This window comes from Anolis sagrei, chromosome Y, assembly GCF_037176765.1.
Source record: "Anolis sagrei isolate rAnoSag1 chromosome Y, rAnoSag1.mat, whole genome shotgun sequence".
NCBI lineage: Eukaryota > Metazoa > Chordata > Lepidosauria > Squamata > Dactyloidae > Anolis > Anolis sagrei.
The window spans coordinates 26,571,781-26,596,721 of NC_090035.1; positions in this window are offsets into that span (position 1 = coordinate 26,571,781).

Below are 24,941 nucleotides of genomic sequence, written 5' to 3' on the forward strand. Positions count from 1 at the left end.
CAGAGTAGACTTAATTTTCAATGTTCCCGCATACAGCAGGCAATAGTTGTTTTAGGCAACACAAAGCAAACTAGACTTGTTTTTCAATGTTCCAATGATCCCGCATACAGCAGGCAATAGTAATTTTAGGCAACACAAAGCAAAGTAGACTTGATCTACAATGTTCCCGCATACAGCAGGCAATAGTAATTTTAGGCAACACAAAGCAAAGTAGACTTGATTTTCAATGTTCCCGCACGCAGCAGGCAATAGTAATTTTAGGCAACACAAAGTAATGTAAACTTGTTTTTCAATGTTCCAATGTTCCCGTATACAGCAGGCAATTGTAATTTTAGGCAACACAAAGCAAAGTACACTTCATTTTTAATGTTCCAATGTTCCCTCATACAGCAGGCAATAATAATTTTAGGCAACACTAAGCAGAGTAGACTTGTTTTTCAATGTTCCAATGTTCCCGCATACAGCAGGCAATAGTAATTTTAGGCAACACTAAGCAGAGTAGACTTGTTTTTCAATGTTCCAATGTTCCCGCATACAGCAGACAATAGTAATTTTAGGCAACACAAAGCAAAGTAGACTTGTTTTACAATGTTCCAATGTTCCCGCATACAGCAGGCAATAGTAATTTTAGGCAACACAAAGCAGACTTGTTTTTCAATGTTCCAATGTTCCCGCATACAGCAGGCAATAGTAATTTTAGGCAACACAAAGCACAGTAGACTTTTTTTTCAATGTTCCAATCTTCCTGCATATAGCAGGCAATAGTTATTTTAGGCAACACAAAGCAAAGTAGACTTGATTTTCAATATTCCAATGTTCCCGCATACAGCAGGCAATAGTAATTTTAGGTATCAGAAAGCAAGTAGACTTGATTTTCAATGTTCCAATGTTCCCACATATAGCAGGCAACAGTAATTTTAGGCAACACAAAGCCAAGTAGACTTGATTTTCTATAAGGGCAGGAAAAAGTTAGGCAATGTTCCCGCATACAGCAGGCAATAGTTATTTTAGGCAACACAAAGCAAAGTAGACTTGATTTTCAATAAGAGCAGGAAAACAGTGGGGCAATGTTTCCGCATATAGCAGGCAATAGTAATTTTAGGCAACACAAAGCAGAGTAGACTTGTTTTTCAATGTTCCAATGTTCCCGCATACAGCAGGCAATAGTTATTTTAGGCAACACAAAGGAAAGTGGACTCGTTTTTCAATGTTACAATGTTCCCGCATACAGCATGCAATAATAATTTTATGCAACACAAAGCAAAGTAGACTTGTTTTTCAATGTTCGAATGTTCCCGCACACAGCGGGCAATAGTAATTTTAGGCAACACAAAGCAAAGTAGACTTGTTTTTCAATGTTCGAATGTTCCCTCACACAGCAGACAATAGTAATTTTAGGCAACACAAAGTAAAGTAGACTTGATTTTCAATAAGGGCAGGAAAACAGTGGGGCAATGTTCCCGCATAGAGCAGGCAATAGTAATTTTAGGAAACATAAAGCAGAGTAGACTTGTTTTCCAATGTTCCAATGTTCCCGCATACAGCAGCAAAAGTAATTTTAGGCAACACAGAGCAAAGTAGACTTGTTTTTCAATGTTCCAATGTTCGTGCATACCGCAGGCAATAGTAATTTTAGGCAACACAAAGCAAATTAGACTTGTTTTTCAATGTTCCAATGTTCCCGCATATAGCAGGCAATAGTAATTTTAGGCAACACAAAGCAAAGTACACTTGTTTTTCAATGTTCCAATGTTCCCGCATACAGCAGGCAATAGTAATTTTAGGCAACACAAAGCACAGTAGGCTTGTTTTTCAATGTTCCAATGTTCCCTCATACAGCAGGCAATAGTAATTTTAGGCAAAACAAAGCAAAGTACACTTCTTTTGTAATGTTCCAATGTTCCCGCATACAGCAGGCAATAGTAATTTTAGGCAACACAAACCAGAGTGGACTTGTTTTTCAATTGTCCAATGTTCCTGCATACAGCAGGCAATAGTAATTTTAGGCAACACAAAGCAAAGTACACTTGTTTTTCAATGTTCCAATGTTCCCTCATACAGCAGGCAATAGTAATTTTAGGCAAAACAAAGCAAAGTACACTTCTTTTGTAATGTTCCAATGTTCCCGCATACAGCAGGCAATAGTAATTTTAGGCAACACAAACCAGAGTAGACTTGTTTTTCAATTGTCCAATGTTCCTGCATACAGCAGGCAATAGTAATTTTAGGTAACAAAAAGCAGAGTAGACTTGTTTTTCAATGTTCCAATGTTCCCGCATACAGCAGGCAATAGTAATTTTAGGCAACACAAAGCAAAGTAGACTTGTTTTACAATGCTCCCGCATACAGCAGGCAATAGTAATTTTAGGCAACACAAAGCAGACTTGTTTTTCAATGTTCCAATGTTCCCGCATACAGTAGGCAATAGTAATTTTAGGCAACACAAAGCACAGTAGACTTGTTTTTCAATGTTCCAATGTTCCCGCATACAGCAGGCAATAGTAATTTTAGGCAACACAAATCAAAGTAGACTTGTTTTACAATGTTCCAATGTTCCCGCATACAGCAGGCAATAGTAATTTTAGGCAACACAAAGCACAGTAGACTTGTTTTTCAATGTTCCAATCTTCCTGCATATAGCAGGCAATAGTTATTTTAGGCAACACAAAGCAAAGTAGACTTGATTTTCAATATTCCAATGTTCCCGCATACAGCAGGCAATAGTAATTTTAGGTAACAGAAAGCAAGTAGACTTGACTTTCAATGTTCCAATGTTCCCACATATAGCAGGCAACAGTAATTTTAGGCAACACAAAGCCAAGTAGACTTGATTTTCTATAAGGGCAGGAAAAAGTTAGGCAATGTTCCCGCATACAGCAGGCAATAGTTATTTTAGGCAACACAAAGCAAAGTAGACTTGATTTTCAATAAGAGCAGGAAAACAGTGGGGCAATGTTTCCGCATATAGCGGGCAATAGTAATTTTAGGCAACACAAAGCAGAGTAGACTTGTTTTTCAATGTTCCAATGTTCCCGCATACAGCAGGCAATAGTTATTTTAGGCAACACAAAGCAAAGTGGACTTGTTTTTCAATGTTACAATGTTCCCGCATACAGCATGCAATAATAATTTTATGCAACACAAAGCAAAGTAGACTTGTTTTTCAATGTTCGAATGTTCCCGCACACAGCGGGCAATAGTAATTTTAGGCAACACAAAGCAAAGTAGACTTGTTTTTCAATGTTCAAATGTTCCCTCACACAGCAGACAATAGTAATTTTAGGCAACACAAAGCAAAGTAGACTTGATTTTCAATAAGGGCAGGAAAACAGTGGGGCAATGTTCCCGCATAGAGCAGGCAATAGTAATTTTAGGCAACATAAATCAGAGTAGACTTGTTTTCCAATGTTCCAATGTTCCCGCACACAGCAGCAAAAGTAATTTTAGGCAACACAAAGCAAAGTAGACTTGTTTTTCAATGTTCCAATGTTCGTGCATACCGCAGGCAATAGTAATTTTAGGCAACACAAAGCAAAGTAGACTTGTTTTTCAATGTTCCAATGTTCCCGCATATAGCAGGCAATAGTAATTTTAGGCAACACAAAGCAAAGTACACTTATTTTTCAATGTTCCAATGTTCCCGCATACAGCAGGCAATAGTAATTTTAGGCAACACAAAGCAAAGTAGACTTGTTTTTCAATGTTCCAATGTTCCCGCATACAGCAGGCAATTGTAATTTTAGGCAACACAAAGCAAAGTACACTTCATTTTTAATGTTCCAATGTTCCCGCATACAGCAGGCAATAGTAATTTTAGGCAACACAAACCAGAGTAGACTTGTTTTTCAATTGTCCAATGTTCCTGCATACAGCAGGCAATAGTAATTTTAGGTAACAAAAAGCAGAGTAGACTTGTTTTTCAATGTTCCAATGTTCCCGCATACAGCAGGCAATAGTAATATTAGGCAACACAAAGCACTGTAGACTTGTTTTTCAATGTTCCAATATTCCTGCATATAGCAGGCAATAGTTATTTTAGGCAACACAAAGCAAAGTAGACTTGATTTTCAATGTTCCAATGTTCCCGCATATAGCAGGCAATAGTAATTTTAGGCAACACAAAGCAAAGTAGACTTGTTTTTCAATGTTCCAATGTTCCCTCATACAGCAGGCAATAGTAATTTTAGGCAACACAAATCACAGTAGGCTTGTTTTTCAATGTTCCAATCTTCCCGCATACAGCAGGCAATAGTTATTTTAGGCAACAGAAAGCAAAGTAGACTTGATTTTCAATGTTCCAATGTTCCCGCATATAGCAGGCAACAGTAATTTTAGGCAACACAGAGCCAAGTAGACTTGATTTTCAATAAGGGCAGGAAAAAGTGGGGCAATGTTCCCGCATACAGCAGGCAATAGTAATTTTAGGCAACACAAAGCACAGTAGACTTGTTTTTCAATGTTCCAATCTTCCTGCATACAGCAGGCAATAGTTATTTTAGGCAACACAAAGCAAAGTAGACTTGATTTTCAATATTCCAATGTTCCCGCATAGAGCAGGCAATAGTAATTTTAGGCAACAGAAAGCAAAGTAGACTTGATTTTCAATGTTCCCACATACAGCAGGCAATAGTAATTTTAGGCAACAGAAAGCAAAGTAGACTTGTTTTTCAATGTTCCTATGTTCCCACATACAGCAGGCAATAGTAATTTTAGGCAACACAAAGCAAAGTAGAATTGATTTTTAATAAGGGCAGGAAAACAGTGGGGCAATGTTCCCGCATACAGCAGGCAATAGTAATTTTAGGCAACACAAAGCAGAGTAGACTTGTTTTTCAATGTTCCAATATTCCCGCATACAGCAGGCAATAGTTATTTTAGGCAACACAAAGCAAAGTGGACTTGTTTTTCAATGTTACAATGTTCGCGCATACATCATGCAATAATAATTTTGGGCAACACAAAGCAAAGTAGTCTTGCTTTTCAATGTTCCAATGTTCCCGCATACAGCAGGCAATAGTAATTTTAGACAACACAAAACAAAGTAGACTTGTTTTTCAATGTTCCAATGTTCCCACATACGGCAGGCAATAGTAATTTTAGGCAACACAAATCAAAGTAGACTTGTTTTTCAATGTTCCAATGTTCCCTCACACAGCAGGCAATAGTAATTTTAGGCAACACAAAGCAAAGTAGACTTCATTTTTTAATGTTCCAATGTTCCCTCATACAGCAGGCAATAGTAATTTTAGGCCATACAAAGCAGAGTAGACTTGTTTTTCAATTTTCCAATGTTCCCGCATACTGCAGGCAATACTAATTTTAGGCAACACAAAGTAAAGTAGACTTGTTTTTCAGTGTTCCAATGTTCCCGCATACAGCAGGCAATAGTAATTTTAGGCAACACAAAGCAGAGTAGACTTGATTTTCAATAAGGGCAGGAAAAAGTGGGGCAATGTTCCCGCATACAGCAGGCAATAGTAATTTTAGGCAACACAAAACAAAGTAGACTTGTTTTACAATGTTCCAATGTTCCTGCATATAGCAAGCAATAGTAATTTTAGGCAACACAAAGCAAAGTAGACTTGATTTTCAATGTTCCAATGTTCCCGCATATAACAGGGAACAGTAATTTTAGGCAACACAGAGCCAAGTAGACTTGATTTTCAATAAGGGCAGGAAAAAGTGGGGCAACGTTCCCGCATACAGCAGGCAATAGTTATTTTAGGCAACACAAAGCAAAGTAGACTTGTTTTTCAATGTACCTATGTTCCCGCATACTGCAGGCAATAGTAATTTTAGGCAACACAAAGCAAAGTAGACTTCATTTTCAATGTTCCCGCATACAGCAGGCAATAGTAATTTTAGGCAACACAAAGCAAAGTAGACTTGCTTTTCAATGTTCCAATGTTCCCGCATACAGCAGGCAATAGTAATTTTAGGCAACACAAAGCAAAGTAGGCTTGTTTTTCAATGTTCCAATGTTCCCGCATACAGCAGGCAATAGTAATTTTAGGCAACACAAAGCAGAGTAGACTTAATTTTCAATGTTCCCGCATACAGCAGGCAATAGTTGTTTTAGGCAACACAAAGCAAACTAGACTTGTTTTTCAATGTTCCAATGATCCCGCATACAGCAGGCAATAGTAATTTTAGGCAACACAAAGCAAAGTAGACTTGATCTACAATGTTCCCGCATACAGCAGGCAATAGTAATTTTAGGCAACACAAAGCAAAGTAGACTTGATTTTCAATGTTCCCGCACGCAGCAGGCAATAGTAATTTTAGGCAACACAAAGTAATGTAAACTTGTTTTTCAATGTTCCAATGTTCCCGTATACAGCAGGCAATTGTAATTTTAGGCAACACAAAGCAAAGAAGACTTCTTTTTCAATGTCCCAATCTTCCTGCATACAGCAGGCAATAGTAATTTTAGGTAACACTAAGCAGAGGAGACTTGTTTTTCAATGTTCCAATGTTCACGCATACAGCAGGCAATAGCAATTATAGGAAACACAAAGCACAGTCGACTTGTTTTTCAATTTTCCAAACTTCCTGCATACATCAGGCAATAGTTATTTTAGGCAACAGAAAGTAAAGTAGACTTGATATTCCATGTTCCAATGTTCCCGCATATAGCAGGCAATAGTAATTTTAGGCAACACAAAGCCAAGTAGACTTGATTTTCAATAAGGGCAGGAAAGAGTGGGGCAACGTTCCCGCATACAGCAGGCAATAGTAATTTTAGGCGACACAAAGCAAAGTAGACTTGATTTTCAATGTTCCCGCATACAGCAGGCAATAGTTATTTTAGGCAACACAAAGCAAAGTAGACTTGTTTTTCAGTGTTCCAATGTTCCCGCATACAGCAGGCAATAATAATTTTAGGCAACACAAAGCAGAGTAGACTTCTTTTTCAATTGTCCAATGTTCCTGCATACAGCAGGCAATAGTAATTTTAGGTAACACAAAGCAAAGTAGACTTGTTTTTCAATGTTCCAATGGTCCCGCATACAGCAGGCAATAGTAATTTTAGGCAACACAAAGCAAAGTAGACTTGTTTTTCAATGTTCCAATGTTCCCGCATACAGCAGGCAATAGTAATTTTAGGCAACACAAACCAGAGTGGACTTGTTTTTCAATTGTCCAATGTTCCTGCATACAGCAGGCAATAGTAATTTTAGGCAACACAAAGCAAAGTACACTTGTTTTTCAATTTTCCAATGTTCCCTCATACAGCAGGCAATAGTAATTTTAGGCAAAACAAAGCAAAGTACACTTCTTTTGTAATGTTCCAATGTTCCCGCATACAGCAGGCAATAGTAATTTTAGGCAACACAAACCAGAGTAGACTTGTTTTTCAATTGTCCAATGTTCCTGCATACAGCAGGCAATAGTAATTTTAGGTAACAAAAAGCAGAGTAGACTTGTTTTTCAATGTTCCAATGTTCCCGCATACAGCAGGCAATAGTAATTTTAGGCAACACAAAGCAAAGTAGACTTGTTTTACAATGCTCCCGCATACAGCAGGCAATAGTAATTTTAGGCAACACAAAGCAGACTTGTTTTTCAATGTTCCAATGTTCCCGCATACAGTAGGCAATAGTAATTTTAGGCAACACAAAGCACAGTAGACTTGTTTTTCAATGTTCCAATGTTCCCGCATACAGCAGGCAATAGTAATTTTAGGCAACACAAATCAAAGTAGACTTGTTTTACAATGTTCCAATGTTCCCGCATACAGCAGGCAATAGTAATTTTAGGCAACACAAAGCACAGTAGACTTGTTTTTCAATGTTCCAATCTTCCTGCATATAGCAGGCAATAGTTATTTTAGGCAACACAAAGCAAAGTAGACTTGATTTTCAATATTCCAATGTTCCCGCATACAGCAGGCAATAGTAATTTTAGGTAACAGAAAGCAAGTAGACTTGACTTTCAATGTTCCAATGTTCCCACATATAGCAGGCAACAGTAATTTTAGGCAACACAAAGCCAAGTAGACTTGATTTTCTATAAGGGCAGGAAAAAGTTAGGCAATGTTCCCGCATACAGCAGGCAATAGTTATTTTAGGCAACACAAAGCAAAGTAGACTTGATTTTCAATAAGAGCAGGAAAACAGTGGGGCAATGTTTCCGCATATAGCGGGCAATAGTAATTTTAGGCAACACAAAGCAGAGTAGACTTGTTTTTCAATGTTCCAATGTTCCCGCATACAGCAGGCAATAGTTATTTTAGGCAACACAAAGCAAAGTGGACTTGTTTTTCAATGTTACAATGTTCCCGCATACAGCATGCAATAATAATTTTATGCAACACAAAGCAAAGTAGACTTGTTTTTCAATGTTCGAATGTTCCCGCACACAGCGGGCAATAGTAATTTTAGGCAACACAAAGCAAAGTAGACTTGTTTTTCAATGTTCAAATGTTCCCTCACACAGCAGACCATAGTAATTTTAGGCAACACAAAGCAAAGTAGACTTGATTTTCAATAAGGGCAGGAAAACAGTGGGGCAATGTTCCCGCATAGAGCAGGCAATAGTAATTTTAGGCAACATAAATCAGAGTAGACTTGTTTTCCAATGTTCCAATGTTCCCGCACACAGCAGCAAAAGTAATTTTAGGCAACACAAAGCAAAGTAGACTTGTTTTTCAATGTTCCAATGTTCGTGCATACCGCAGGCAATAGTAATTTTAGGCAACACAAAGCAAAGTAGACTTGTTTTTCAATGTTCCAATGTTCCCGCATATAGCAGGCAATAGTAATTTTAGGCAACACAAAGCAAAGTACACTTATTTTTCAATGTTCCAATGTTCCCGCATACAGCAGGCAATAGTAATTTTAGGCAACACAAAGCAAAGTAGACTTGTTTTTCAATGTTCCAATGTTCCCGCATACAGCAGGCAATTGTAATTTTAGGCAACACAAAGCAAAGTACACTTCATTTTTAATGTTCCAATGTTCCCGCATACAGCAGGCAATAGTAATTTTAGGCAACACAAACCAGAGTAGACTTGTTTTTCAATTGTCCAATGTTCCTGCATACAGCAGGCAATAGTAATTTTAGGTAACAAAAAGCAGAGTAGACTTGTTTTTCAATGTTCCAATGTTCCCGCATACAGCAGGCAATAGTAATATTAGGCAACACAAAGCACAGTAGACTTGTTTTTCAATGTTCCAATATTCCTGCATATAGCAGGCAATAGTTATTTTAGGCAACACAAAGCAAAGTAGACTTGATTTTCAATGTTCCAATGTTCCCGCATATAGCAGGCAATAGTAATTTTAGGCAACACAAAGCAAAGTAGACTTGTTTTTCAATGTTCCAATGTTCCCTCATACAGCAGGCAATAGTAATTTTAGGCAACACAAATCACAGTAGGCTTGTTTTTCAATGTTCCAATCTTCCCGCATACAGCAGGCAATAGTTATTTTAGGCAACAGAAAGCAAAGTAGACTTGATTTTCAATGTTCCAATGTTCCCGCATATAGCAGGCAACAGTAATTTTAGGCAACACAGAGCCAAGTAGACTTGATTTTCAATAAGGGCAGGAAAAAGTGGGGCAATGTTCCCGCATACAGCAGGCAATAGTAATTTTAGGCAACACAAAGCACAGTAGACTTGTTTTTCAATGTTCCAATCTTCCTGCATACAGCAGGCAATAGTTATTTTAGGCAACACAAAGCAAAGTAGACTTGATTTTCAATATTCCAATGTTCCCGCATAGAGCAGGCAATAGTAATTTTAGGCAACAGAAAGCAAAGTAGACTTGATTTTCAATGTTCCCACATACAGCAGGCAATAGTAATTTTAGGCAACAGAAAGCAAAGTAGACTTGTTTTTCAATGTTCCTATGTTCCCACATACAGCAGGCAATAGTAATTTTAGGCAACACAAAGCAAAGTAGAATTGATTTTTAATAAGGGCAGGAAAACAGTGGGGCAATGTTCCCGCATACAGCAGGCAATAGTAATTTTAGGCAACACAAAGCAGAGTAGACTTGTTTTTCAATGTTCCAATATTCCCGCATACAGCAGGCAATAGTTATTTTAGGCAACACAAAGCAAAGTGGACTTGTTTTTCAATGTTACAATGTTCGTGCATACATCATGCAATAATAATTTTGGGCAACACAAAGCAAAGTAGTCTTGCTTTTCAATGTTCCAATGTTCCCGCATACAGCAGGCAATAGTAATTTTAGACAACACAAAACAAAGTAGACTTGTTTTTCAATGTTCCAATGTTCCCACATACGGCAGGCAATAGTAATTTTAGGCAACACAAATCAAAGTAGACTTGTTTTTCAATGTTCCAATGTTCCCTCACACAGCAGGCAATAGTAATTTTAGGCAACACAAAGCAAAGTAGACTTCATTTTTTAATGTTCCAATGTTCCCTCATACAGCAGGCAATAGTAATTTTAGGCCATACAAAGCAGAGTAGACTTGTTTTTCAATTTTCCAATGTTCCCGCATACTGCAGGCAATACTAATTTTAGGCAACACAAAGTAAAGTAGACTTGTTTTTCAGTGTTCCAATGTTCCCGCATACAGCAGGCAATAGTAATTTTAGGCAACACAAAGCAGAGTAGACTTGATTTTCAATAAGGGCAGGAAAAAGTGGGGCAATGTTCCCGCATACAGCAGGCAATAGTAATTTTAGGCAACACAAAACAAAGTAGACTTGTTTTACAATGTTCCAATGTTCCTGCATATAGCAAGCAATAGTAATTTTAGGCAACACAAAGCAAAGTAGACTTGATTTTCAATGTTCCAATGTTCCCGCATATAACAGGGAACAGTAATTTTAGGCAACACAGAGCCAAGTAGACTTGATTTTCAATAAGGGCAGGAAAAAGTGGGGCAACGTTCCCGCATACAGCAGGCAATAGTTATTTTAGGCAACACAAAGCAAAGTAGACTTGTTTTTCAATGTACCTATGTTCCCGCATACTGCAGGCAATAGTAATTTTAGGCAACACAAAGCAAAGTAGACTTCATTTTCAATGTTCCCGCATACAGCAGGCAATAGTAATTTTAGGCAACACAAAGCAAAGTAGACTTGCTTTTCAATGTTCCAATGTTCCCGCATACAGCAGGCAATAGTAATTTTAGGCAACACAAAGCAAAGTAGGCTTGTTTTTCAATGTTCCAATGTTCCCGCATACAGCAGGCAATAGTAATTTTAGGCAACACAAAGCAGAGTAGACTTAATTTTCAATGTTCCCGCATACAGCAGGCAATAGTTGTTTTAGGCAACACAAAGCAAACTAGACTTGTTTTTCAATGTTCCAATGATCCCGCATACAGCAGGCAATAGTAATTTTAGGCAACACAAAGCAAAGTAGACTTGATCTACAATGTTCCCGCATACAGCAGGCAATAGTAATTTTAGGCAACACAAAGCAAAGTAGACTTGATTTTCAATGTTCCCGCACGCAGCAGGCAATAGTAATTTTAGGCAACACAAAGTAATGTAAACTTGTTTTTCAATGTTCCAATGTTCCCGTATACAGCAGGCAATTGTAATTTTAGGCAACACAAAGCAAAGAAGACTTCTTTTTCAATGTCCCAATCTTCCTGCATACAGCAGGCAATAGTAATTTTAGGTAACACTAAGCAGAGGAGACTTGTTTTTCAATGTTCCAATGTTCACGCATACAGCAGGCAATAGCAATTATAGGAAACACAAAGCACAGTCGACTTGTTTTTCAATTTTCCAAACTTCCTGCATACATCAGGCAATAGTTATTTTAGGCAACAGAAAATAAAGTAGACTTGATATTCCATGTTCCAATGTTCCCGCATATAGCAGGCAATAGTAATTTTAGGCAACACAAAGCCAAGTAGACTTGATTTTCAATAAGGGCAGGAAAGAGTGGGGCAACGTTCCCGCATACAGCAGGCAATAGTAATTTTAGGCGACACAAAGCAAAGTAGACTTGATTTTCAATGTTCCCGCATACAGCAGGCAATAGTTATTTTAGGCAACACAAAGCAAAGTAGACTTGTTTTTCAGTGTTCCAATGTTCCCGCATACAGCAGGCAATAATAATTTTAGGCAACACAAAGCAGAGTAGACTTCTTTTTCAATTGTCCAATGTTCCTGCATACAGCAGGCAATAGTAATTTTAGGTAACACAAAGCAAAGTAGACTTGTTTTTCAATGTTCCAATGTTCCCGCATACAGCAGGCAATAGTAATTTTAGGCAACACAAAGCAAAGTAGACTTGTTTTTCAATGTTCCAATGTTCCCGCATACAGCAGGCAATAGTAATTTTAGGCAACACAAAGCAGAGTAGACTTTTTTTTCAATGTTCCAAACTTCCTGCATACATCAGGCAATAGTTATTTTAGGCAACAGAAAGTAAAGTAGACTTGATATTCCATGTTCCAATGTTCCCGCATATAGCAGGCAAAAGTAATTTTAGGCAACACAAAGCCAAGTAGACTTGATTTTCAATAAGGGCAGGAAAGAGTGGGGCAACGTTCCCGCATACAGCAGGCAATAGTAATTTTAGGCGACACAAAGCAAAGTAGACTTGATTTTTAATGTTCCCGCATACAGCAGGCAATAGTAATATTAGGCAACACAAAGCAAAGTAGACTTGTTTTTCAGTGTTCCAATGTTCCCGCATACAGCAGGCAATAGTAATTTTAGGCAACACAAAGCAGAGTAGACTTGTTTTTCAATGTTCCAATGTTCCCGCATACGACAGGCAATAGTAATTTTAGGCAACACAAAGCAAAGTAGACTTGTTTTTCAATGTTCCAATGTTCCCGCATATAGCAGGCAATAGTAATTTTAGGCAACACAAAGCAAAGTAGACTTCATTTTTTAATGTTCCAATGTTCCCGCATACAGCAGGCAATAGTTATTTTAGGCAACAGAAAGCAAAGTAGACTTGATATTCCCTGTTCCAATGTTCCCGCATATAGCAGGCAATACTAATTTTAGGCAACACAAAGCCAAGTAGACTTGATTTTCAGTAAGGGCAGGAAAGGGTGGGGCAACGTTCCCACATACAGCAGGCAATAGTAATTTTAGGCTACACAAAGCAAAGTAGACTTGTTTTTCAATGTTCCCGCATACAGCAGGCAATAGTAATTTTAGGCAACACAAAGCAAAGTAGACTTGATTTTCAATGTTCCCTCATACAGCAGGCAATAGTAATTTTAGGCAACACAAAGCAGAGTAGACTTCTTTTTCAATTGTCCAATGTTCCTGCATAAAGCAGGCAATAGTAATTTTAGGTAACACAAAGCAGAGTAGACTTGTTTTTCAATGTTCCAATGTTCCCGCATACAGCCAGCAATAGTAATTTTAGGCAACACAAAGCACAGTAGACTTGTTTTTCAATGTTCCAATGTTCCCGCAAACAGCAGGTAATAGTAATTTTAGGCAACACAAAGCAGAGTAGTCTTTTTTTTCAATGTTCCAATGTTCCCGCATACAGCAGGCAATAGTTATTTTAGGCAACACAAAGGAAAGTGGACTTGTTTTTCAATGTTACAATGTTCCCGCATACTGCAGGCAATAGCAATTTTAGGCAACACAAAGCAGAGTAGACTTGTTTTTCAATTGTCCAATGTTCCTGCATAAAGCAGGCAATACTAATTTTAGGGAACACAAAGCAGAGTAGACTTCTTTTTCAATGTTCCAATATTCCCGCATACAGCAGGCAATAGTAATTTTAGGCAACACAAAGCAAAATAGACTTGTTTTTCAATGTTCCAATGTTACCGCATACTGCAGGCAATAGTAATTTTAGGCAACACCAAGCAAAGTAGACTTGTTTTTCAATGTTCCAATGTTCCCGCATACAGCAGGCAATAGTAATTTTAGGCAACACAAAGCAGAGTAGACTTGTTTTTCAATTGTCCAATGTTCCTGCATAAAGCAGGTAATAGTAATTTTAGGTAACACAAAGCAGAGTAGACTTGTTTTTCAATGTTCCAATGTTCCCGCATACAGCAGGCAATAGTAATTTTAGGCAATACAAAGCAGAGTAGACTTGTTTTTCAATTGTCCAATGTTCCTGCATAAAGCAGGTAATAGTAATTTTAAGTAACACAAAGCAGAGTAGACTTGTTTTTCAATGTTCCAATGTTCCTGCATAAAGCAGGCAATTGTAATTTTAGGCAACACAAAGCAAAGTAGACTTGTTTTTCAATGTTCCAATGTTCCCGCATACAGCAGGCAATAGTTATTTTAGGCAACACAAAGCAAAGTAGACTTGTTTCTCAATGTTCCAATGTTCCCTCATACAGCAGGCAATAGTAATTTTAGGCAACACAAATCACAGTAGGCTTGTTTTTCAATGTTCCAATCTTCCCGCATATAGCAGGCAATAGTTATTTTAGGCAACAGAAAGCAAAGTAGACTTGATTTTCAATGATCCAATGTTCCCGCATATAGCAGGCAACAGTAATTTTAGGCAACACAGAGCCAAGTAGACTTGATTTTCAATAAGGGCAGGAAAAAGTGGGGCAATGTTCCCGCATACAGCAGGCAATAGTAATTTTAGGCAACACAAAGCACAGTAGACTTGTTTTTCAATGTTCCAATCTTCCTGCATACAGCAGGCAATAGTTATTTTAGGCAACACAAAGCAAAGTAGACTTGATTTTCAATATTCCAATGTTCCCGCATACAGCAGGCAATAGTAATTTTAGGCAACACAAAGCAAAGTAGCCTTGATTTTTAATGTTCCCGCATACAGCAGGCAATAGTAATTTTAGGCAACACAAAGCAAAGTAGACTTGTTTTTCAGTGTTCCAATGTTCCCGCATACAGCAGGCAATAGTAATTTTAGGCAACACAAAGCAGAGTAGACTTGTTTTTCAATGTTCCAATGTTCCCGCATACGGCAGGCAATAGTAATTTTAGGCAACACAAAGCAAAGTAGACTTGTTTTTCAATGTTCCAATGTTCCCGCATATAGCAGGCAATAGTAATTTTAGGCAACACAAAGCAAAGTAGACTTCATTTTTTAATGTTCCAATGTTCCCGCATACAGCAGGCAATAGTTATTTTAGGCAACAGAAAGCAAAGTAGACTTTATATTCCCTGTTCCAATGTTCCCGCATATAGCAGGCAATACTAATTTTAGGCAACACAAAGCCAAGTAGACTTGATTTTCAGTAAGGTCAGGAAAGGGTGGGGCAACGTTCCCGCATACAGCAGGCAATAGTAATTTTAGGCAACACAAAGCAAAGTAGACTTGTTTTTCAATGTTCCCGCATACAGCAGGCAATAGTAATTTTAGGCAACACAAAGCAAAGTAGACTTGATTTTCAATGTTCCCTCATACAGCAGGCAATAGTAATTTTAGGCAACACAAAGCAGAGTAGACTTCTTTTTCAATTGTCCAATGTTCCTGCATAAAGCAGGCAATAGTAATTTTAGGTAACACAAAGCAGAGTAGACTTGTTTTTCAATGTTCCAATGTTCCCGCATACAGCCAGCAATAGTAATTTTAGGCAACACAAAGCACAGTAGACTTGTTTTTCAATGTTCCAATGTTCCCGCAAACAGCAGGCAATAGTAATTTTAGGCAACACAAAGAAGAGTAGTCTTTTTTTTCAATGTTCCAATGTTCCCGCATACAGCAGGCAATAGTTATTTTAGGCAACACAAAGGAAAGTGGACTTGTTTTTCAATGTTACAATGTTCCCGCATACTGCAGGCAATAGCAATTTTAGGCAACACAAAGCAGAGTAGACTTGTTTTTCAATTGTCCAATGTTCCTGCATAAAGCAGGCAATAGTAATTTTAGGGAACACAAAGCAGAGTAGACTTCTTTTTCAATGTTCCAATATTCCCGCATACAGCAGGCAATAGTAATTTTAGGCAACACAAAGCAAAATAGACTTGTTTTTCAATGTTCCAATGTTACCGCATACTGCAGGCAATAGTAATTTTAGGCAACACCAAGCAAAGTAGACTTGTTTTTCAATGTTCCAATGTTCCCGCATACAGCAGGCAATAGTTATTTTAGGCAACACAAAGCAAAGTAGACTTGTTTCTCAATGTTCCAATGTTCCCTCATACAGCAGGCAATAGTAATTTTAGGCAACACAAATCACAGTAGGCTTGTTTTTCAATGTTCCAATCTTCCCGCATATAGCAGGCAATAGTTATTTTAGGCAACAGAAAGCAAAGTAGACTTGATTTTCAATGATCCAATGTTCCCGCATATAGCAGGCAACAGTAATTTTAGGCAACACAGAGCCAAGTAGACTTGATTTTCAATAAGGGCAGGAAAAAGTGGGGCAATGTTCCCGCATACAGCAGGCAATAGTAATTTTAGGCAACACAAAGCACAGTAGACTTGTTTTTCAATGTTCCAATCTTCCTGCATACAGCAGGCAATAGTTATTTTAGGCAACACAAAGCAAAGTAGACTTGATTTTCAATATTCCAATGTTCCCGCATACAGCAGGCAATAGTAATTTTAGGCAACACAAAGTAAAGTAGACTTGATTTTTAATGTTCCCGCATACCTCAGGCAATAGTAATTTTAGGCAACACAAAGCAAAGTAGACTTGTTTTTCAGTGTTCCAATGTTCCCGCATACAGCAGGCCACAGTAATTTTAGGCAACACAAAGCAGAGTAGACTTGTTTTTCAATGTTCCAATGTTCCCGCATACGGCAGGCAATAGTAATTTTAGGCAACACAAAGCAAAGTAGACTTGTTTTTCAATGTTCCAATGTTCCCGCATATAGCAGGCAATAGTAATTTTAGGCAACACAAAGCAAAGTAGACTTCATTTTTTAATGTTCCAATGTTCCCGCATACAGCAGGCAATAGTTATTTTAGGCAACAGAAAGCAAAGTAGACTTGATATTCCCTGTTCCAATGTTCCCGCATATAGCAGGCAATACTAATTTTAGGCAACACAAAGCCAAGTAGACTTGATTTTCAGTAAGGTCAGGAAAGGGTGGGGCAACGTTCCCGCATACAGCAGGCAATAGTAATTTTAGGCAACACAAAGCAAAGTAGACTTGTTTTTCAATGTTCCCGCATACAGCAGGCAATAGTAATTTTAGGCAACACAAAGCAAAGTAGACTTGATTTTCAATGTTCCCTCATACAGCAGGCAATAGTAATTTTAGGCAACACAAAGCACAGTAGACTTGTTTTTCAATGGTCCAATGTTCCCGCATACAGCAGGCAATAGTAATTTTAGGCAACACAAAGCACAGTAGACTTGTTTTTCAATGTTCCAATCTTCCTGCATACAGCAGGCAATAGTTATTTTAGGCAACACAAAGCAAAGTAGACTTGATTTTCAATATTCCAATGTTCCCGCATACAGCAGGCAATAGTAATTTTAGGCAACACAAAGCAAAGTAGACTTGATTTTTAATGTTCCCGCATACAGCAGGCAATAGTAATTTTAGGCAACACAAAGCAAAGTAGACTTGTTTTTCAGTGTTCCAATGTTCCCGCATACAGCAGGCAATAGTAATTTTAGGCAACACAAAGCAGAGTAGACTTGTTTTTCAATGTTCCAATGTTCCCGCATACGGCAGGCAATAGTAATTTTAGGCAACACAAAGCAAAGTAGACTTGTTTTTCAATGTTCCAATGTTCCCGCATATAGCAGGCAATAGTAATTTTAGGCAACACAAAGCAAAGTAGACTTCATTTTTTAATGTTCCAATGTTCCCGCATACAGCAGGCAATAGTTATTTTAGGCAACAGAAAGCAAAGTAGACTTTATATTCCCTGTTCCAATGTTCCCGCATATAGCAGGCAATACTAATTTTAGGGAACACAAAGCCAAGTAGACTTGATTTTCAGTAAGGTCAGGAAAGGGTGGGGCAACGTTCCCGCATACAGCAGGCAATAGTAATTTTAGGCAACACAAAGCAAAGTAGACTTGTTTTTCAATGTTCCCGCATACAGCAGGCAATAGTAATTTTAGGCAACACAAAGCAAAGTAGACTTGATTTTCAATGTTCCCTCATACAGCAGGCAATAGTAATTTTAGGCAACACAAAGCAGAGTAGACTTCTTTTTCAATTGTCCAATGTTCCTGCATAAAGCAGGCAATAGTAATTTTAGGTAACACAAAGCAGAGTAGACTTGTTTTTCAATGTTCCAATGTTCCCGCATACAGCCAGCAATAGTAATTTTAGGCAACACAAAGCACAGTAGACTTGTTTTTCAATGTTCCAATGTTCCCGCAAACAGCAGGCAATAGTAATTTTAGGCAACACAAAGAAGAGTAGTCTTTTTTTTCAATGTTCCAATGTTCCCGCATACAGCAGGCAATAGTTATTTTAGGCAACACAAAGGAAAGTGGACTTGTTTTTCAATGTTACAATGTTCCCGCATACTGCAGGCAATAGCAATTTTAGGCAACACAAAGCAGAGTAGACTTGTTTTTCAATTGTCCAATGTTCCTGCATAAAGCAGGCAATAGTAATTTTAGGGAACACAAAGCAGAGTAGACTTCTTTTTCAATGTTCCAATATTCCCGCATACAGCAGGCAATAGTAATTTTAGGCAACACAAAGCAAAATAGACTTGTTTTTCAATGTTCCAATGTTACCGCATACTGCAGGCAATAGTAATTTTAGGCAACACCAAGCAAAGTAGACTTGTTTTTCAATGTTCCAATGTTCCCGCATACAGCAGGCAATAGTTATTTTAGGCAACACAAAGCAAAGTAGACTTGTTTCTCAATGTTCCAATGTTCCCTCATACAGCAGGCAATAGTAATTTTAGGCAACACAAATCACAGTAGGCTTGTTTTTCAATGTTCCAATCTTCCCGCATATAGCAGGCAATAGTTATTTTAGGCAACAGAAAGCAAAGTAGACTTGATTTTCAATGATCCAATGTTCCCGCATATAGCAGGCAACAGTAATTTTAGGCAACACAGAGCCAAGTAGACTTGATTTTCAATAAGGGCAGGAAAAAGTGGGGCAATGTTCCCGCATACAGCAGGCAATAGTAATTTTAGGCAACACAAAGCACAGTAGACTTGTTTTTCAATGTTCCAATCTTCCTGCATACAGCAGGCAATAGTAATTTTAGGCAACACAAAGCAAAGTAGACTTGATTTTCAATATTCCAATGTTCCCGCATACAGCAGGCAATAGTAATTTTAGGCAACACAAAGTAAAGTAGACTTGATTTTTAATGTTCCCGCATACCTCAGGCAATAGTAATTTTAGGCAACACAAAGCAAAGTAGACTTGTTTTTCAGTGTTCCAATGTTCCCGCATACAGCAGGCAACAGTAATTTTAGGCAACACAAAGCAGAGTAGACTTGTTTTTCAATGTTCCAATGTTCCCGCATACGGCAGGCAATAGTAATTTTAGGCAACACAAAGCAAAGTAGACTTGTTTTTCAATGTTCCAATGTTCCCGCATATAGCAGGCAATAGTAATTTTAGGCAACACAAAGCAAAGTAGACTTCATTTTTTAATGTTCCAATGTTCCCGCATACAGCAGGCAATAGTTATTTTAGGCAACAGAAAGCAAAGTAGACTTGATATTCCCTGTTCCAATGTTCCCGCATATAGCAGGCAATACTAATTTTAGGCAACACAAAGCCAAGTAGACTTGATTTTCAGTAAGGTCAGGAAAGGGTGGGGCAACGTTCCCGCATACAGCAGGCAATAGTAATTTTAGGCAACACAAAGCAAAGTAGACTTGTTTTTCAATGTTCCCGCATACAGCAGGCAATAGTAATTTTAGGCAACACAAAGCAAAGTAGACTTGATTTTCAATGTTCCCTCATACAGCAGGCAATAGTAATTTTAGGCAACACAAAGCAGAGTAGACTTGTTTTTCAATTGTCCAATGTTCCTGCATAAAGCAGGCAATAGTAATTTTAGGTAACACAAAGCAGAGTAGACTTGTTTTTCAATGTTCCAATGTTCCCGCATACAGCCAGCAATAGTAATTTTAGGCAACACAAAGCACAGTAGACTTGTTTTTCAATGTTCCAATGTTCCCGCAAACAGCAGGCAATAGTAATTTTAGGCAACACAAAGCAGAGTAGTCTTTTTTTTCAATGTTCCAATGTTCCCGCATACAGCAGGCAATAGTTATTTTAGGCAACACAAAGGAAAGTGGACTTGTTTTTCAATGTTACAATGTTCCCGCATACTGCAGGCAATAGCAATTTTAGGCCACACAAAGCAGAGTAGACTTGTTTTTCAATTGTCCAATGTTCCTGCATAAAGCAGGCAATAGTAATTTTAGGGAACACAAAGCAGAGTAGACTTCTTTTTCAATGTTCCAATATTCCCGCATACAGCAGGCAATAGTAATTTTAGGCAACACAAAGCAAAATAGACTTGTTTTTCAATGTTCTAATGTTACCGCATACTGCAGGCAATAGTAATTTTAGGCAACACCAAGCAAAGTAGACTTGTTTTTCAATGTTCCAATGTTCCCGCATATAGCAGGCAACAGTAATTTTAGGCAACACAGAGCCAAGTAGACTTGATTTTCAATAAGGGCAGGAAAAAGTGGGGCAATGTTCCCGCATACAGCAGGCAATAGTAATTTTAGGCAACACAAAGCACAGTAGACTTGTTTTTCAATGTTCCAATCTTCCTGCATACAGCAGGCAATAGTTATTTTAGGCAAAACAAAGCAAAGTAGACTTGATTTTCAATATTCCAATGTTCCCGCATAGAGCAGGTAATAGTAATTTTAGGCAACACAAAGCAAAATAGACTTGTTTTTCAATGTTCCAATGTTACCGCATACTGCAGGCAATAGTAATTTTAGGCAACACCAAGCAAAGTAGACTTGTTTTTCAATGTTCCAATGTTCCCGCATACAGCAGGCAATAGTAATTTTAGGCAACACAAAGCAGAGTAGACTTGTTTTTCAATTGTCCAATGTTCCTGCATAAAGCAGGCAATAGTAATTTTAGGCAACACAAAGCAAAGTAGACTTGTTTTTCAATGTTCCAATGTTCCCTCATACAGCAGGCAATAGTAATTTTAGGCAACACAAATCACAGTAGGCTTGTTTTTCAATGTTCCAATCTTCCCGCATACAGCAGGCAATAGTTATTTTAGGCAACAGAAAGCAAAGTAGACTTGATTTTCAATGTTCCAATGTTCCCGCATATAGCAGGCAACAGTAATTTTAGGCAACACAGAGCCAAGTAGACTTGATTTTCAATAAGGGCAGGAAAAAGTGGGGCAATGTTCCCGCATACAGCAGGCAATAGTAATTTTAGGCAACACAAAGCACAGTAGACTTGTTTTTCAATGTTCCAATCTTCCTGCATACAGCAGGCAATAGTTATTTTAGGCAACACAAAGCAAAGTAGACTTGATTTTCAATATTCCAATGTTCCCGCATAGAGCAGGCAATAGTAATTTTAGGCAACAGAAAGCAAAGTAGACTTGATTTTCAATGTTCCCGCATACAGCAGGCAATAGCAATTTTAGGCAACACAAAGCAGAGTAGACTTGTTTTTCAATTGTCCAATGTTCCTGCATAAAGCAGGCAATAGTAATTTTAGGGAACACAAAGCAGAGTAGACTTCTTTTTCAATGTTCCAATATTCCCGCATACAGCAGGCAATAGTAATTTTAGGCAACACAAAGCAAAATAGACTTGTTTTTCAATGTTCCAATGTTACCGCATACTGCAGGCAATAGTAATTTTAGGCAACACCAAGCAAAGTAGACTTGTTTTTCAATGTTCCAATGTTCCCGCATACAGCAGGCAATAGTTATTTTAGGCAACACAAAGCAAAGTAGACTTGTTTCTCAATGTTCCAATGTTCCCTCATACAGCAGGCAATAGTAATTTTAGGCAACACAAATCACAGTAGGCTTGTTTTTCAATGTTCCAATCTTCCCGCATATAGCAGGCAATAGTTATTTTAGGCAACAGAAAGCAAAGTAGACTTGATTTTCAATGATCCAATGTTCCCGCATATAGCAGGCAACAGTAATTTTAGGCAACACAGAGCCAAGTAGACTTGATTTTCAATAAGGGCAGGAAAAAGTGGGGCAATGTTCCCGCATACAGCAGGCAATAGTAATTTTAGGCAACACAAAGCACAGTAGACTTGTTTTTCAATGTTCCAATCTTCCTGCATACAGCAGGCAATAGTTATTTTAGGCAACACAAAGCAAAGTAGACTTGATTTTCAATATTCCAATGTTCCCGCATACAGCAGGCAATAGTAATTTTAGGCAACACAAAGTAAAGTAGACTTGATTTTTAATGTTCCCGCATACCTCAGGCAATAGTAATTTTAGGCAACACAAAGCAAAGTAGACTTGTTTTTCAGTGTTCCAATGTTCCCGCATACAGCAGGCAACAGTAATTTTAGGCAACACAAAGCAGAGTAGACTTGTTTTTCAATGTTCCAATGTTCCCGCATACGGCAGGCAATAGTAATTTTAGGCAACACAAAGCAAAGTAGACTTGTTTTTCAATGTTCCAATGTTCCCGCATATAGCAGGCAATAGTAATTTTAGGCAACACAAAGCAAAGTAGACTTCATTTTTTAATGTTCCAATGTTCCCGCATACAGCAGGCAATAGTTATTTTAGGCAACAGAAAGCAAAGTAGACTTGATATTCCCTGTTCCAATGTTCCCGCATATAGCAGGCAATACTAATTTTAGGCAACACAAAGCCAAGTAGACTTGATTTTCAGTAAGGTCAGGAAAGGGTGGGGCAACGTTCCCGCATACAGCAGGCAATAGTAATTTTAGGCAACACAAAGCAAAGTAGACTTGTTTTTCAATGTTCCCGCATACAGCAGGCAATAGTAATTTTAGGCAACACAAAGCAAAGTAGACTTGATTTTCAATGTTCCCTCATACAGCAGGCAATAGTAATTTTAGGCAACACAAAGCAGAGTAGACTTGTTTTTCAATTGTCCAATGTTCCTGCATAAAGCAGGCAATAGTAATTTTAGGTAACACAAAGCAGAGTAGACTTGTTTTTCAATGTTCCAATGTTCCCGCATACAGCCAGCAATAGTAATTTTAGGCAACACAAAGCACAGTAGACTTGTTTTTCAATGTTCCAATGTTCCCGCAAACAGCAGGCAATAGTAATTTTAGGCAACACAAAGCAGAGTAGTCTTTTTTTTCAATGTTCCAATGTTCCCGCATACAGCAGGCAATAGTTATTTTAGGCAACACAAAGGAAAGTGGACTTGTTTTTCAATGTTACAATGTTCCCGCATACTGCAGGCAATAGCAATTTTAGGCCACACAAAGCAGAGTAGACTTGTTTTTCAATTGTCCAATGTTCCTGCATAAAGCAGGCAATAGTAATTTTAGGGAACACAAAGCAGAGTAGACTTCTTTTTCAATGTTCCAATATTCCCGCATACAGCAGGCAATAGTAATTTTAGGCAACACAAAGCAAAATAGACTTGTTTTTCAATGTTCTAATGTTACCGCATACTGCAGGCAATAGTAATTTTAGGCAACACCAAGCAAAGTAGACTTGTTTTTCAATGTTCCAATGTTCCCGCATATAGCAGGCAACAGTAATTTTAGGCAACACAGAGCCAAGTAGACTTGATTTTCAATAAGGGCAGGAAAAAGTGGGGCAATGTTCCCGCATACAGCAGGCAATAGTAATTTTAGGCAACACAAAGCACAGTAGACTTGTTTTTCAATGTTCCAATCTTCCTGCATACAGCAGGCAATAGTTATTTTAGGCAAAACAAAGCAAAGTAGACTTGATTTTCAATATTCCAATGTTCCCGCATAGAGCAGGTAATAGTAATTTTAGGCAACACAAAGCAAAATAGACTTGTTTTTCAATGTTCCAATGTTACCGCATACTGCAGGCAATAGTAATTTTAGGCAACACCAAGCAAAGTAGACTTGTTTTTCAATGTTCCAATGTTCCCGCATACAGCAGGCAATAGTAATTTTAGGCAACACAAAGCAGAGTAGACTTGTTTTTCAATTGTCCAATGTTCCTGCATAAAGCAGGCAATAGTAATTTTAGGCAACACAAAGCAAAGTAGACTTGTTTTTCAATGTTCCAATGTTCCCTCATACAGCAGGCAATAGTAATTTTAGGCAACACAAATCACAGTAGGCTTGTTTTTCAATGTTCCAATCTTCCCGCATACAGCAGGCAATAGTTATTTTAGGCAACAGAAAGCAAAGTAGACTTGATTTTCAATGTTCCAATGTTCCCGCATATAGCAGGCAACAGTAATTTTAGGCAACACAGAGCCAAGTAGACTTGATTTTCAATAAGGGCAGGAAAAAGTGGGGCAATGTTCCCGCATACAGCAGGCAATAGTAATTTTAGGCAACACAAAGCACAGTAGACTTGTTTTTCAATGTTCCAATCTTCCTGCATACAGCAGGCAATAGTTATTTTAGGCAACACAAAGCAAAGTAGACTTGATTTTCAATATTCCAATGTTCCCGCATAGAGCAGGCAATAGTAATTTTAGGCAACAGAAAGCAAAGTAGACTTGATTTTCAATGTTCCCGCATACAGCAGGCAATAGTAATTTTAGGCAACAGAAAGCAAAGTAGACTTGTTTTTCAATGTTCCTATGTTCCCACATACAGCAGGCAATAGTAATTTTAGGCAACACAAAGCAAAGTAGAATTGATTTTTAATAAGGGCAGGAAAACAGTGGGGCAATGTTCCCGCATACAGCAGGCAATAGTAATTTTAGGCAACACAAAGCAGAGTAGACTTGTTTTTCAATGTTCCAATATTCCCGCATACAGCAGGCAATAGTTATTTTAGGCAACACAAAGCAAAGTGGACTTGTTTTTCAATGTTACAATGTTCGCGCATACATCATGCAATAATAATTTTGGGCAACACAAAGCAAAGTAGTCTTGCTTTTCAATGTTCCAATGTTCCCGCATACAGCAGGCAATAGTAATTTTAGACAACACAAAACAAAGTAGACTTGTTTTTCAATGTTCCAATGTTCCCACA